This window comes from Lissotriton vulgaris, chromosome 1_2, assembly GCF_964263255.1.
Source record: "Lissotriton vulgaris chromosome 1_2, aLisVul1.2, whole genome shotgun sequence".
Classification (NCBI taxonomy): Eukaryota; Metazoa; Chordata; class Amphibia; order Caudata; family Salamandridae; genus Lissotriton; species Lissotriton vulgaris.
Window position 1 is genome coordinate 133,638,902 of NC_141686.1, and position 11,136 is coordinate 133,650,037.

The 11,136-nt window shown below is 44.2% G+C and overlaps 1 non-coding gene across 1 annotated transcript; it reads right to left on the minus strand.

Annotated features, from left to right (window-relative positions):
- Positions 1 to 2,345: 2,345 nt before the first annotated feature.
- TRNAQ-UUG (transfer RNA glutamine (anticodon UUG)) lies at positions 2,346 to 2,418 on the minus strand. The gene has a single exon. It is a non-coding gene; the product is annotated as a tRNA-Gln (tRNA).
- Positions 2,419 to 11,136: the final 8,718 nt, after the last annotated feature.

Sequence of the window (11,136 nt, forward strand, 5' to 3'; positions counted from 1 at the left end):
AGGGTCAGACTGATTTGCATATGGCCATGTCTGAACTGGGGTGGGAGAGTGGGCTAAAGAATGGTGATGGATTAAACCCAGATCAGCTGACTGGGGGTGAGTGTTTGATTCGCTCAAACGCTCCGTCCATCATCCCCTTTTGTATCGCAATTGTTAAAGTAGTCATTTAAATGCTAAACGTGTCCTAGATTCTTATTATAGAAGGCACAACATTATAGATTATTAAATCAAGCATAAGAGGTGGTTTTACAGCGCACAACTTGAAGTAGTTAGAATTGTGCCTATGTAGGATAATAAAGAAAAAGGAGGCTCCAAAATAAAAGATTTGTTTAGGATCACACAATTTGAAGAAGCAGGGAAGCAGGTATTGATTTAAGTTTATCTGGTTTCACATTTTGAAATTCAGTCTCCATTTGCATATCTCTGGCACTAATTCACATAAAAGGTTAATCTTTTGTCTTTTATTCTCGGGTCAAAACCAGAAAAACACATCGATAGCAGACCCGACACAGGGCCCTGAGCCCAAATGCCAAGTAATGAATGCAATAATTTGGGAGGGTGTCACACCCCCAAACAACCCCCTTGAAGCTATGCCCTGATCTCCAGGCAGCAACTTCAGAACACTTTCTGGACCTGAGGACGAACTGAAGAGGACTGGACCTGCTGTCTTTGACCTGAGAGGAGCCATGAAGGACTGGACTGCTCTTCTTGTACTCAGGAGAAAGAAGTAGTGGGTGCATAATCCCACTCTATGTTCATGGGATGGGGGAGTGCAACCTAGAATACACCCTCACACACTTTTAATCACTCATTCTTTTACGTCTAGTTACTGGTGAACGTGGGAGTGATGAGTAGGGGTGTGGAGTAAATCTGATGACGGAGCTTGTACGTGTGTCCACTAATTTTATCATATATATGGTTTTATTTGCTATTTATGGCATTGGGCATCGCTTTAAATGGGCAAGTACTCTGTCCGGTACTGAGTACCTGCACTTCTTCCATTTGAAAGGGTGAGTAAGTGCACTTCTCCGCAGTGCTGCCAGTGCACTTCTCAGGAGCAAGCAGAATAACAGATACTGTAAATAGCGAGCACCTTCACTTCTATAGTGCCATTTAATGCACTGGCGTAGAAGCATATTCGAGTATATTGGTCAGAATTACTGAGAGATGAAAATGGCCCTTAAAATGACTGCACAAAATAGGTTTATCAAAGTATAAATAACACACGTCCTGATACAGAGCTCTCTGTGCATGTGGGGCCCCTGCTCTATTGCCGGTGAGTCTCACAGACGTGGGAGGTAAGAAGTGTTATGGGTCCTTCTGGTTCTGCTGTTAATTCCTTCTCTGCTGTTCAGTGAGTGGGTTTTAATAGAGCGGTCCCTTTAAAAGTGTACTTGAAAGCCCTATGCTGCTCTGGTGGCAGCTCTGAGCACTAAGAATTGGAATATGAGAAAGATGCAATAACATACAAAGTGGCTTGTTGGTCTAGGGGAATGATTCTTGCTTAGGGTGTGAGAGGTCCCGGGTTCAAAGCCTGGATGAGCCCATTTTACTTCTTATTTATCTCATATTCAAATTTTTTAATTTTTATTTAATGCGTTTGAAATAAGGAAAAAGGATTTTTTTTCATCTTTCTGAAGTGTTTTTCAGTGCCCCTATTTTAAACAAAAAAATCTTAAAATCAAAAGATAGCTCGTCTGGGATTTGACCCAGGACCTCTCACACCCAAAGCAAGATCATACCCCTAGACCAACATGCCACTGGGAAGTTCATTTACCAATAGGGTTTAGATGTCTGTACACGTAGAGCTCGTGCTCTATATTTTCGCACCAGTTATGCACATTGCACTGGAAGTGGCAAAAATTAGATCTTGTTGAGGGAAGATGGTTTAAGGCACAAACAGTGACTTCTTTTAGAAAATGTTCACGTCCTTTTATTTCAAACGATTTACAACAAGAAGACATTAATTTAAAAAAAAAATGGATTACACTCATTTCCCTTGCACGAGGTTGTTTCAAATTTGTGAATAGAATATAGTAAGTTTGTTACATTTATAAGATGCAAAACAGAAGTATCTGATAATGAGCAGAGATGTCAACGAGCGGAAGCCCGAGTGGGATCCGGCTGCACACCGACTGCACTTCCGATTATCACTCGTTGAAACCGGTGCACAGTGACAGACAGACAGGAAGTGGCGCTACGGAGACAACATTGAATATCGAAAAGGAGAGCAATTAGCGAATTCCAAGCTTAAAGAGCTTGCAAAGATTATTGCTACTAGGAGCGTTGGCCTTTAAAAACAAAAATAGAAATCATAGATGTAAAAAAAAGTAAAATAAACAAACCGCCTGAACAGGGACTTGAATCCTGGTCCTTCAGATTCAAAGCCTGATGCTCTACCAACTGAGCAATCCAGGCTCATTTGAAAATTGGCAGGCTTGTGTTTATATATGGAAAAAAAAATGGCGTCCCCACACTGCTGTTTTCTTTGTTTCATAGTTTTCCTCTGTTTCCTGAGCCCTTCAGATCAATCCAGACAGGATCCATCAGAGAGTTTCACACTCTGAGTGTCTCCCCCGCACTGTGCTCACCACGCATTCTGCCTGCAGAATGAAGGAGCTGTTTGCATGCCATCACATTCACATAACATTAGTGGAAGAGCTCGAGTGCTCCTATGTGCGACTGCTTGTGAGTAGAGTGTGCACATGCATAAGTGTGACTGCTCGTGAGTGGAGTGTGCGACTGCTCGTGAGTGGAGTTTGCGCTTGAATTTGTGTAACTGCTTGTGAGTGGAGTGTGTGCGACTGCTCGTGAGTCGAGTGTGCATGTGTGTGACTGCTATTGAGTGGAGTTTGTGCTTGCATGTGTGTGACTGCTTGTTGGAAATGGCCCTGTTTGCAGGGTTATCCCCAAATATTTAGATTTTTCCTCCTATTATTTCCTGACCTGTGTGCATTGGTTTTAGGACTATGGGCACTTAACCACTCCAAATCAGTGATAAAGTATGCTCTCTGTGTAAACTGTGTTATGGATTGGTTTTTTCATGATTGGCTATTTGATTCATGTGTCAGTCCCTAGTAAAGTGCACTGCGAGTGCCAGGGCATATAAATCAAATGCTGTTGGTGGGCTGCAGCACTGGATTGTGCCACCCACGCAAACAGCCTGTAAAGTGTAACTCTGGCCTGCCATTGCGTAGCCTGTCCACAGCCTAGGGCTGCCATGTCGAATTGGCAAGTGCACACACTTGCAAGTCCCTAAACCTTCCCTTTTCTACATGTAAGTCGCCTCGAGGTAGGTCCAATGTACCCCCATGGGCAGGGTGCACTGTATGTGGAAGGTAGGACATGCGCTGGTGTGTGTGGCATGTCCTGATAGTGAATTTACTTTATTTTTATTTATTTTAAAAGTTTTATAGAGCGCGAACAAGATCCTTACGGATATCAGAGCTCTTTACATACAGAATGGGATAAAAAGGCAAGGAGTAATAATTAAACAAAACATTTTGTGCAAAGATGAGCAAATTGTTACAAAAAAAGAAACAAGGTAAGGTAGCAACGGTGCATAGGTGGTCAATATACATAGTCACAGGAGGAAGAGTACTGAGTTACGAGATTACATTAGTCAAAGTTCAGGTAACTTTAGCTAATAGGAGAGATTTTACTTCTTTTTTGAAGGATGCCAAGGATGAGATAAGTCTGATTTCTGGAGGGAGGGCATTCCAGATCCTGGGCGCCATCCCTGAGAAGGAGCATTTATAAGTTTTTTCTTGTGAAATCTCTGAGGTTTCAAAAGAAGATTGTCTGCACTTCTTGTCACTCTTGAGCCACCCGAGATTGTCAGTTTCTGAGCGAGGTAGCTGGGGGAGTTGTGGTGTATAACCTTGTGGGTCATGCAGGCGATTTTCAGATGTATTCTAGCTTCGTAAGGCAGCCAGTTCAAAGCTTTTAGATCAGGAGAAATGTGTGAAAGTTTTTTTGAGCCCGTGATTAGACTGTCTGCAGCATTAATAGAGGCTTTTATTGGTGCGGTTGTCGATATGGGGAGACCACAGAGGGCAACACTTCCATAATCCACTCGAGGGATGACTAGGGCTTGGACTGCAGTTCTGAAGTCATTGGGAGGAAGGAAAGTTTTCAATTTCCGCAATGTGTTGATTTTGAAATTAGCTCCCTTCGTTGCATTGCTGACGTGATGATGCATATTGAGATTGCAGTCAAGGGTTATGCCTAAAGATTTCGCTGAGTCCACAATAGTAGGTTGAACGTTGAGTGCAATGAGATGGTTAAGCCAGGACTGAGTGAGGGGGACTTTGGTGGGAGGCGCTATTAGGAGGAATTCCGTTTTTTGAAGGTTAAGTTTGAGGTGACTCTCTGCCAGCCAAGTCTGTATGTTCCTAAGCCTTGTGTTGAGTATTTTGATGTCATCAAGGGTGTGTATTTTAAGGAAGAGCTGGGTATTGTCTGCGTACATGTGAAATTGAACATTAGATGCTTGAAGTAGTGCGGTAAGTTGTTCCATGAGTATATTGAACAGAGATGGGGAGAGGGAGGATCCTTGAGGGACACCCAGTGTTACAGGAACTGGTGTGGACATAGTATTGTTAATCTTGAATTTCGCTGGGGACGCACTGAGGTAGTGCTTGATCCTTGTGTGCGCCACCCCATTGCTACAGCCTGGTCCTGCTGGATGGGAGATCGGGAGCGGAATGGCAGTGACCTGAAGAGCGACCAGGAGGCGCGCTACCGAGCGGAGGTACCCGTATACGATCCTTGGTGCTCCCCTGCGGTGGTCGCTGATTGCCTGGTCTGCTGGCTCTGCGTAAGGACAGGATGTCGAAATCCACTCAGCCTAATAGTATCACACAGTATACAACCCAGCGTCTGCCGTCGCAACGGATTACGGGGCAGAGAGGTCAAGAGGAGTGCGCGGATGTGCCGGCGGAGCCTTCCCGGGCGGAGTTGCTGAAGGCCATACAGGGCTCCCATTCTGCGCTGGAGCGGCAGATAGAGACTGTATCGCTTGATGTCAACCTTCTGCGAACGGATCTTCGCAAAGTGGCGGATAAGGTATCGGTGGCTTCCCTCCAGAAGACAGTCATGCAACTCACCTCTATGAAGCACGCATTGGAACGAAAAGCTGAGGACGCGGAGGGTAGGGCGCGCCGCAGCAACATTAGAGTCCTGGGTGTGCCGGAGCGATTGGAGGCGGGGAATGCCGAGCGCTTCCTGGAGGACTGGATTCAGACTCAACTGTGCCCGCATGGGCTATCAAATGTATTTGGCATCGAATGAGCGCATAGGGCCATGGTACCCCCCGCACCCGGGGGAGCCTCCGAGGGCATTGATTGCAAAGATCCTGAACTATATAGTCCGGGATTGCATTCTGAAGGCGGCGAGGTAGACAGAGTCTCTCACCATTGAGAACAGCCACATATGCATCTATCCTGATTACACCCAACAGGTGCAAGAGCAGCGAAAGTCCTACCTGGGAGTCAAGCAGAAGCTCTAGGAGATGAAGCTACAATATATGCTGTTATATCCTGTCAAGGTCAAGGTGATATCTCAGGGCCGGGCACATTTCTTCGAATAATCCCGCTGAGGTGTGGGAGTGGCAGGAGATACAGGGGTGACGACATGCCCACGGGAGAGTGAGGGGGGCCCGTGAGACCTGGGGGAACCATCCCCAGAGACGACGATGCGGAAGGCGGAGCCGTTGGGACCTTCCTTGGCAAGGGATGGTCCAGAGTCCTCGGGCGCATCCGCCCCTGGGGACGTGTTGGTTCCAGATACCCTGCAGGACATTGTGCCAGGTACAGACTCTACGGCTCCGGTGATCGCAGAGACTGGAATGTCTGAACTGCTGCAGGGGACGGCTCTGTCATAAGGTACTGTTGGAGTGAAGAGTGTTGTGCTCTGCTTTGGGGGCTTTAGTGCTGGGCCTTGAGTTTGTATGAGGTACCTGGGAGCCGTGCTGTTCGAGCTTGAATGACGGAGAGGAGCGTAGGACCTGTATCCCGTTGGAACGACCTAATGTGGCGGTGTCTGTCTTTATTTTGGCTGGGGAGGGCCCTGCTTTGGTGGGGTTGGGAGGGGAAATTGTTGCTGGCATCGAGAGTACTGTGTTTCTGTTATTTGAATGGCTGATCAGATGGGCTAGGTCCCCCGTCCTGGATGCTGGTTGGGCCCGTGGGTGGCGGAACACGCCGTTTGTAATATATGTCCAGGTTGGGCGTGATCTCCTGTCATGGAGTTTAAATTCTTAACTTGGAACGTGCGTGCATTGGGCACTTGCACTAAAAGATACAGGGTCCTTTCATTCCTCCGACGCCATGGCGTCTCCATTGCGTGCCTCCAGGAGACCCACTTGAAGGAAGAGGGTGCCCAGAAGCTGTCCTAAAAATGGCGGGCCAGATGTTTCATTCATCCTATTCTACCTATGCCAGGGGGGTCCTAATCTGGGTGGCACCTGGGGTTCCCTGTGCCGTGATTGTGTAACAATAATAAATGCATGGGGCTAGTGGCAGACTGTATGAAAGGAAGGGCTATTTGTATTTAAAGAATGTAAATCAAAAGAAGATTTCTGGTATCTACAGTCCAAAGACAATAGAAATAGAGGAAGGACTGACAACCTTAATCTATGACATAGATACCTTTGGCTAGGGAACTTTCAGCAGAGTATGTGGCTCACTGTGTATGTGCCGGGGCTTTGAGTGAGTTTTGACCAGGGTTCAAACCCCAGGTGGGGAAAATCATTTTTTTTTTTAATTTTATTTCTAAATTCCACAAATGAAAGCTGTGCCTTTGTAAATGACCCCCTAGCAGTATCTGGGAGAAATATGGCCTCTTTACTCATCGTGCATGTCAGGCATTGATAATGGCATCCTGTGTGGCACGTGGATAGGGGGGACAGGTTTGCTATGAAAGAAATCACTTATTTAGTGGAATGAGAATTTAGGGATGATTGTGTAAGAATTAGAAATGCATGGGGCTAGTGGCAGACTGTATGAAAGGAAGGGCTATTTGTATTTAAAGAATGTAAATCGAGAGAAGATTGCTGGTATCTACAATCCAAAGACAATAGAAATAGAGGAAGGACTGACAACCTTTTTCGATGACATAAATACCTTGAGCTGGGGAATTTTCAGCAGAGTACGTGGCTCACTGTGTATGTGCAGGGGCTTTGAGTGTGTTTTGACCAGGGTTCAAACCCCAGGTGGGGAAAATCGTTTCTTTTTTTTTTTTTAATTTTATTTCTAAATTCCACAAATGAAAGCTGTGCCTTTGTAAATGACCCCCTAGCAGTATCTGGGAGAACTATGGCCTCCTTACTAATAGTGCATGTCAGGTATTGATAATGGCATCCTGTGTGGCACGTGGATAGGGGGGACAGGTTTGCTATGAAAGAAATCACTTATTTAGTGGAATGAGAATTTAGGGATGATTGTGTAAGAATTGGAAATGCATGGGGCTAGTGGCAGACTGTATGAAAGGAAGGGCTATTTGTATTTAAAGAATGTAAATCGAGAGAAGATTGCTGGTGTCTACAGTCCAAAGACAATAGAAATAGAGGAAGGACTGACAACCTTGTTCTATGACATACATACCTTTGGCTGGGGAATTTTTAGCAGAGTACGTGGCTCAGTGTGTATGTGCAGGGGCTTTGAGTGAGTTTTGACCAGGGTTCAAACCCCAGGTGGGGGAAATCATTATTTTTTTTTTTTTTTAATTTTATTTCGAAATTCCACAAATGAAAGCTGTGCCTTTGTAAATGACCCCCTAGCAGTATCTGGGAGAAATATGGCCTCTTTACTCATCGTGCATGTCAGGCATTGATAATGGCATCCTGTGTGGCACGTGGATAGGGGGGACAGGTTTGCTATGAAAGAAATCACTTATTTAGTGGAATGAGAATTTAGGGATGATTGTGTAAGAATTAGAAATGCATGGGGCTAGTGGCAGACTGTATGAAAGGAAGGGCTATTTGTATTTAAAGGGCTATTTAGAATTTTATTTCTAAATTCCACAAATGAAAGCTGTGCCTTTGTAAATGACCCCCTAGCAGTATCTGGGAGAAATATGGCCTCTTTACTCATCGTGCATGTCAGGCATTGATAATGGCATCCTGTGTGGCACGTGGATAGGGGGGACAGGTTTGCTATGAAAGAAATCACTTATTTAGTGGAATGAGAATTTAGGGATGATTGTGTAAGAATTAGAAATGCATGGGGCTAGTGGCAGACTGTATGAAAGGAAGGGCTATTTGTATTTAAAGAATGTAAATCGAGAGAAGATTGCTGGTATCTACAATCCAAAGACAATAGAAATAGAGGAAGGACTGACAACCTTATTCGATGACATAAATACCTTGGGCTGGGGAATTTTCAGCAGAGTACGTGGCATACTGTGTATGTGCAGGGGCTTTGAGTGAGTTTTGACCAGGGTTCAAACCCCAGGTGGGGAAAATCGTTTCTTTTTTTTTTTTTTATTTTATTTCTAAATTCCACAAATGAAAGCTGTGCCTTTGTAAATGACCCCCTAGCAGTATCTGGGAGAACTATGGCCTCCTTACTAATAGTGCATGTCAGGTATTGATAATGGCATCCTGTGTGGCACGTGGATAGGGGGGACAGGTTTGCTATGAAAGAAATCACTTATTTAGTGGAATGAGAATTTAGGGATGATTGTGTAAGAATTAGAAATGCATGGGGCTAGTGGCAGACTGTATGAAAGGAAGGGCTATTTGTATTTAAAGAATGTAAATCGAGAGAAGATTGCTGGTATCTACAATCCAAAGACAATAGAAATAGAGGAAGGATTGACAACCTTATTCGATGACATAAATACCTTGGGCTGGGGAACTTTCAGCAGAGTACGTGGCTCACTGTGTATGTGCAGGGGCTTTGAGTGAGTTTTGACCAGGGTTCAAACCCCAGGTGGGGAAAATCGTTTCTTTATTTTTTTTTTAATTTTATTTCTAAATTCCACAAATGAAAGCTGTGCCTTTGTAAATGACCCCCTAGCAGTATCTGGGAGAACTAAAGCCTCCTTACTAATAGTGCATGTCAGGTATTGATAATGGCATCCTGTGTGGCACGTGGATAGGGGGGACAGGTTTGCTATGAAAGAAATCACTTATTTAGTGGAATGAGAATTTAGGGATGATTGTGTAAGAATTGGAAATGCATGGGGCTAGTGGCAGACTGTATGAAAGGAAGGGCTATTTGTATTTAAAGAATGTAAATCGAGAGAAGATTGCTGGTGTCTACAGTCCAAAGACAATAGAAATAGAGGAAGGACTGACGACCTTGTTCTATGACATACATACCTTTGGCTGGGGAAATTTTAGCAGAGTATGTGGCTCAGTGTGTATGTGCAGGGGCTTTGAGTGAGTTTTGACCAGGGTTCAAACCCCAGGTGGGGGATATCATTTTTTTTTTTTTTTTATTTTATTTCTAAATTCCACAAATGAAAGCTGTGCCTTTGTAAATGACCCCCTAGCAGTATCTGGGAGAAATATGGCCTCTTTACTCATCGTGCATGTCAGGCATTGATAATGGCATCCTGTGTGGCACGTGGATAGGGGGGACAGGTTTGCTATGAAAGAAATCACTTATTTAGTGGAATGAGAATTTAGGGATGATTGTGTAAGAATTAGAAATGCATGGGGCTAGTGGCAGACTGTATGAAAGGAAGGGCTATTTGTATTTAAAGAATGTAAATCAAGAGAAGATTGCTGGTGTCTACAGTCCAAAGACAATAGAAATAGAGGAAGGACTGACAACCTTATTCTATGACATAAATACCTTTGGCTGGGGAACTTTCAGCAGAGTGCGTGGCTCACTGTGTATGTGCAGGGGCTTTGAGTGAGTTTTGACCAGGGTTCAAACCCCAGGAGGGGGATATCATTTTTTTTTTTTTTTTATTTTATTTCTAAATTCCACAAATGAAAGCTGTGCCTTTGTAAATGACCCCCTAGCAGTATCTGGGAGAAATATGGCCTCTTTACTCATCGTGCATGTCAGGCATTGATAATGGCATCCTGTGTGGCACGTGGATAGGGGGGACAGGTTTGCTATGAAAGAAATCACTTATTTAGTGGAATGAGAATTTAGGGATGATTGTGTAAGAATTGGAAATGCATGGGGCTAGTGGCAGACTGTATGAAAGGAAGGCTATGCTATTTGTATTTAAAGAATGTAAATCGAGAGAAGATTGCTGGTGTCTACAGTCCAAAGACAATAGAAATAGAGGAAGGACTGACAACCTTATTCTATGACATAAATACCTTTGGCTGGGAACTTTCAGCAGAGTGCGTGGCTCACTGTGTATGTGCAGGGGCTTTGAGTGAGTTTTGACCAGGGTTCAAACCCCAGGAGGGGGATATCATTTTTTTTTTTTTTTTATTTTATTTCTAAATTCCACAAATGAAAGCTGTGCCTTTGTAAATGACCCCCTAGCAGTATCTGGGAGAAATATGGCCTCTTTACTCATCGTGCATGTCAGGCATTGATAATGGCATCCTGTGTGGCACGTGGATAGGGGGGACAGGTTTGCTATGAAAGAAATCACTTATTTAGTGGAATGAGAATTTAGGGATGATTGTGTAAGAATTGGAAATGCATGGGGCTAGTGGCAGACTGTATGAAAGGAAGGCTATGCTATTTGTATTTAAAGAATGTAAATCGAGAGAAGATTGCTGGTGTCTACAGTCCAAAGACAATAGAAATAGAGGAAGGACTGACAACCTTATTCGATGACATAAATACCTTGGGCTGGGGAACTTTCAGCAGAGTACGTGGCTCACTGTGTATGTGCAGGGGCTTTGAGTGAGTTTTGACCAGGGTTCAAACCCCAGGTGGGGAAAATCGTTTCTTTTTTTTTTTTTAATTTTATTTCTAAATTCCACAAATGAAAGCTGTGCCTTTGTAAATGACCCCCTAGCAGTATCTGGGAGAACTAAAGCCTCCTTACTAATAGTGCATGTCAGGTATTGATAATGGCATCCTGTGTGGCACGTGGATAGGGGGGACAGGTTTGCTATGAAAGAAATCACTTATTTAGTGGAATGAGAATTTAGGGATGATTGTGTAAGAATTGGAAATGCATGGGGCTAGTGGCAGACTGTATGAAAGGAAG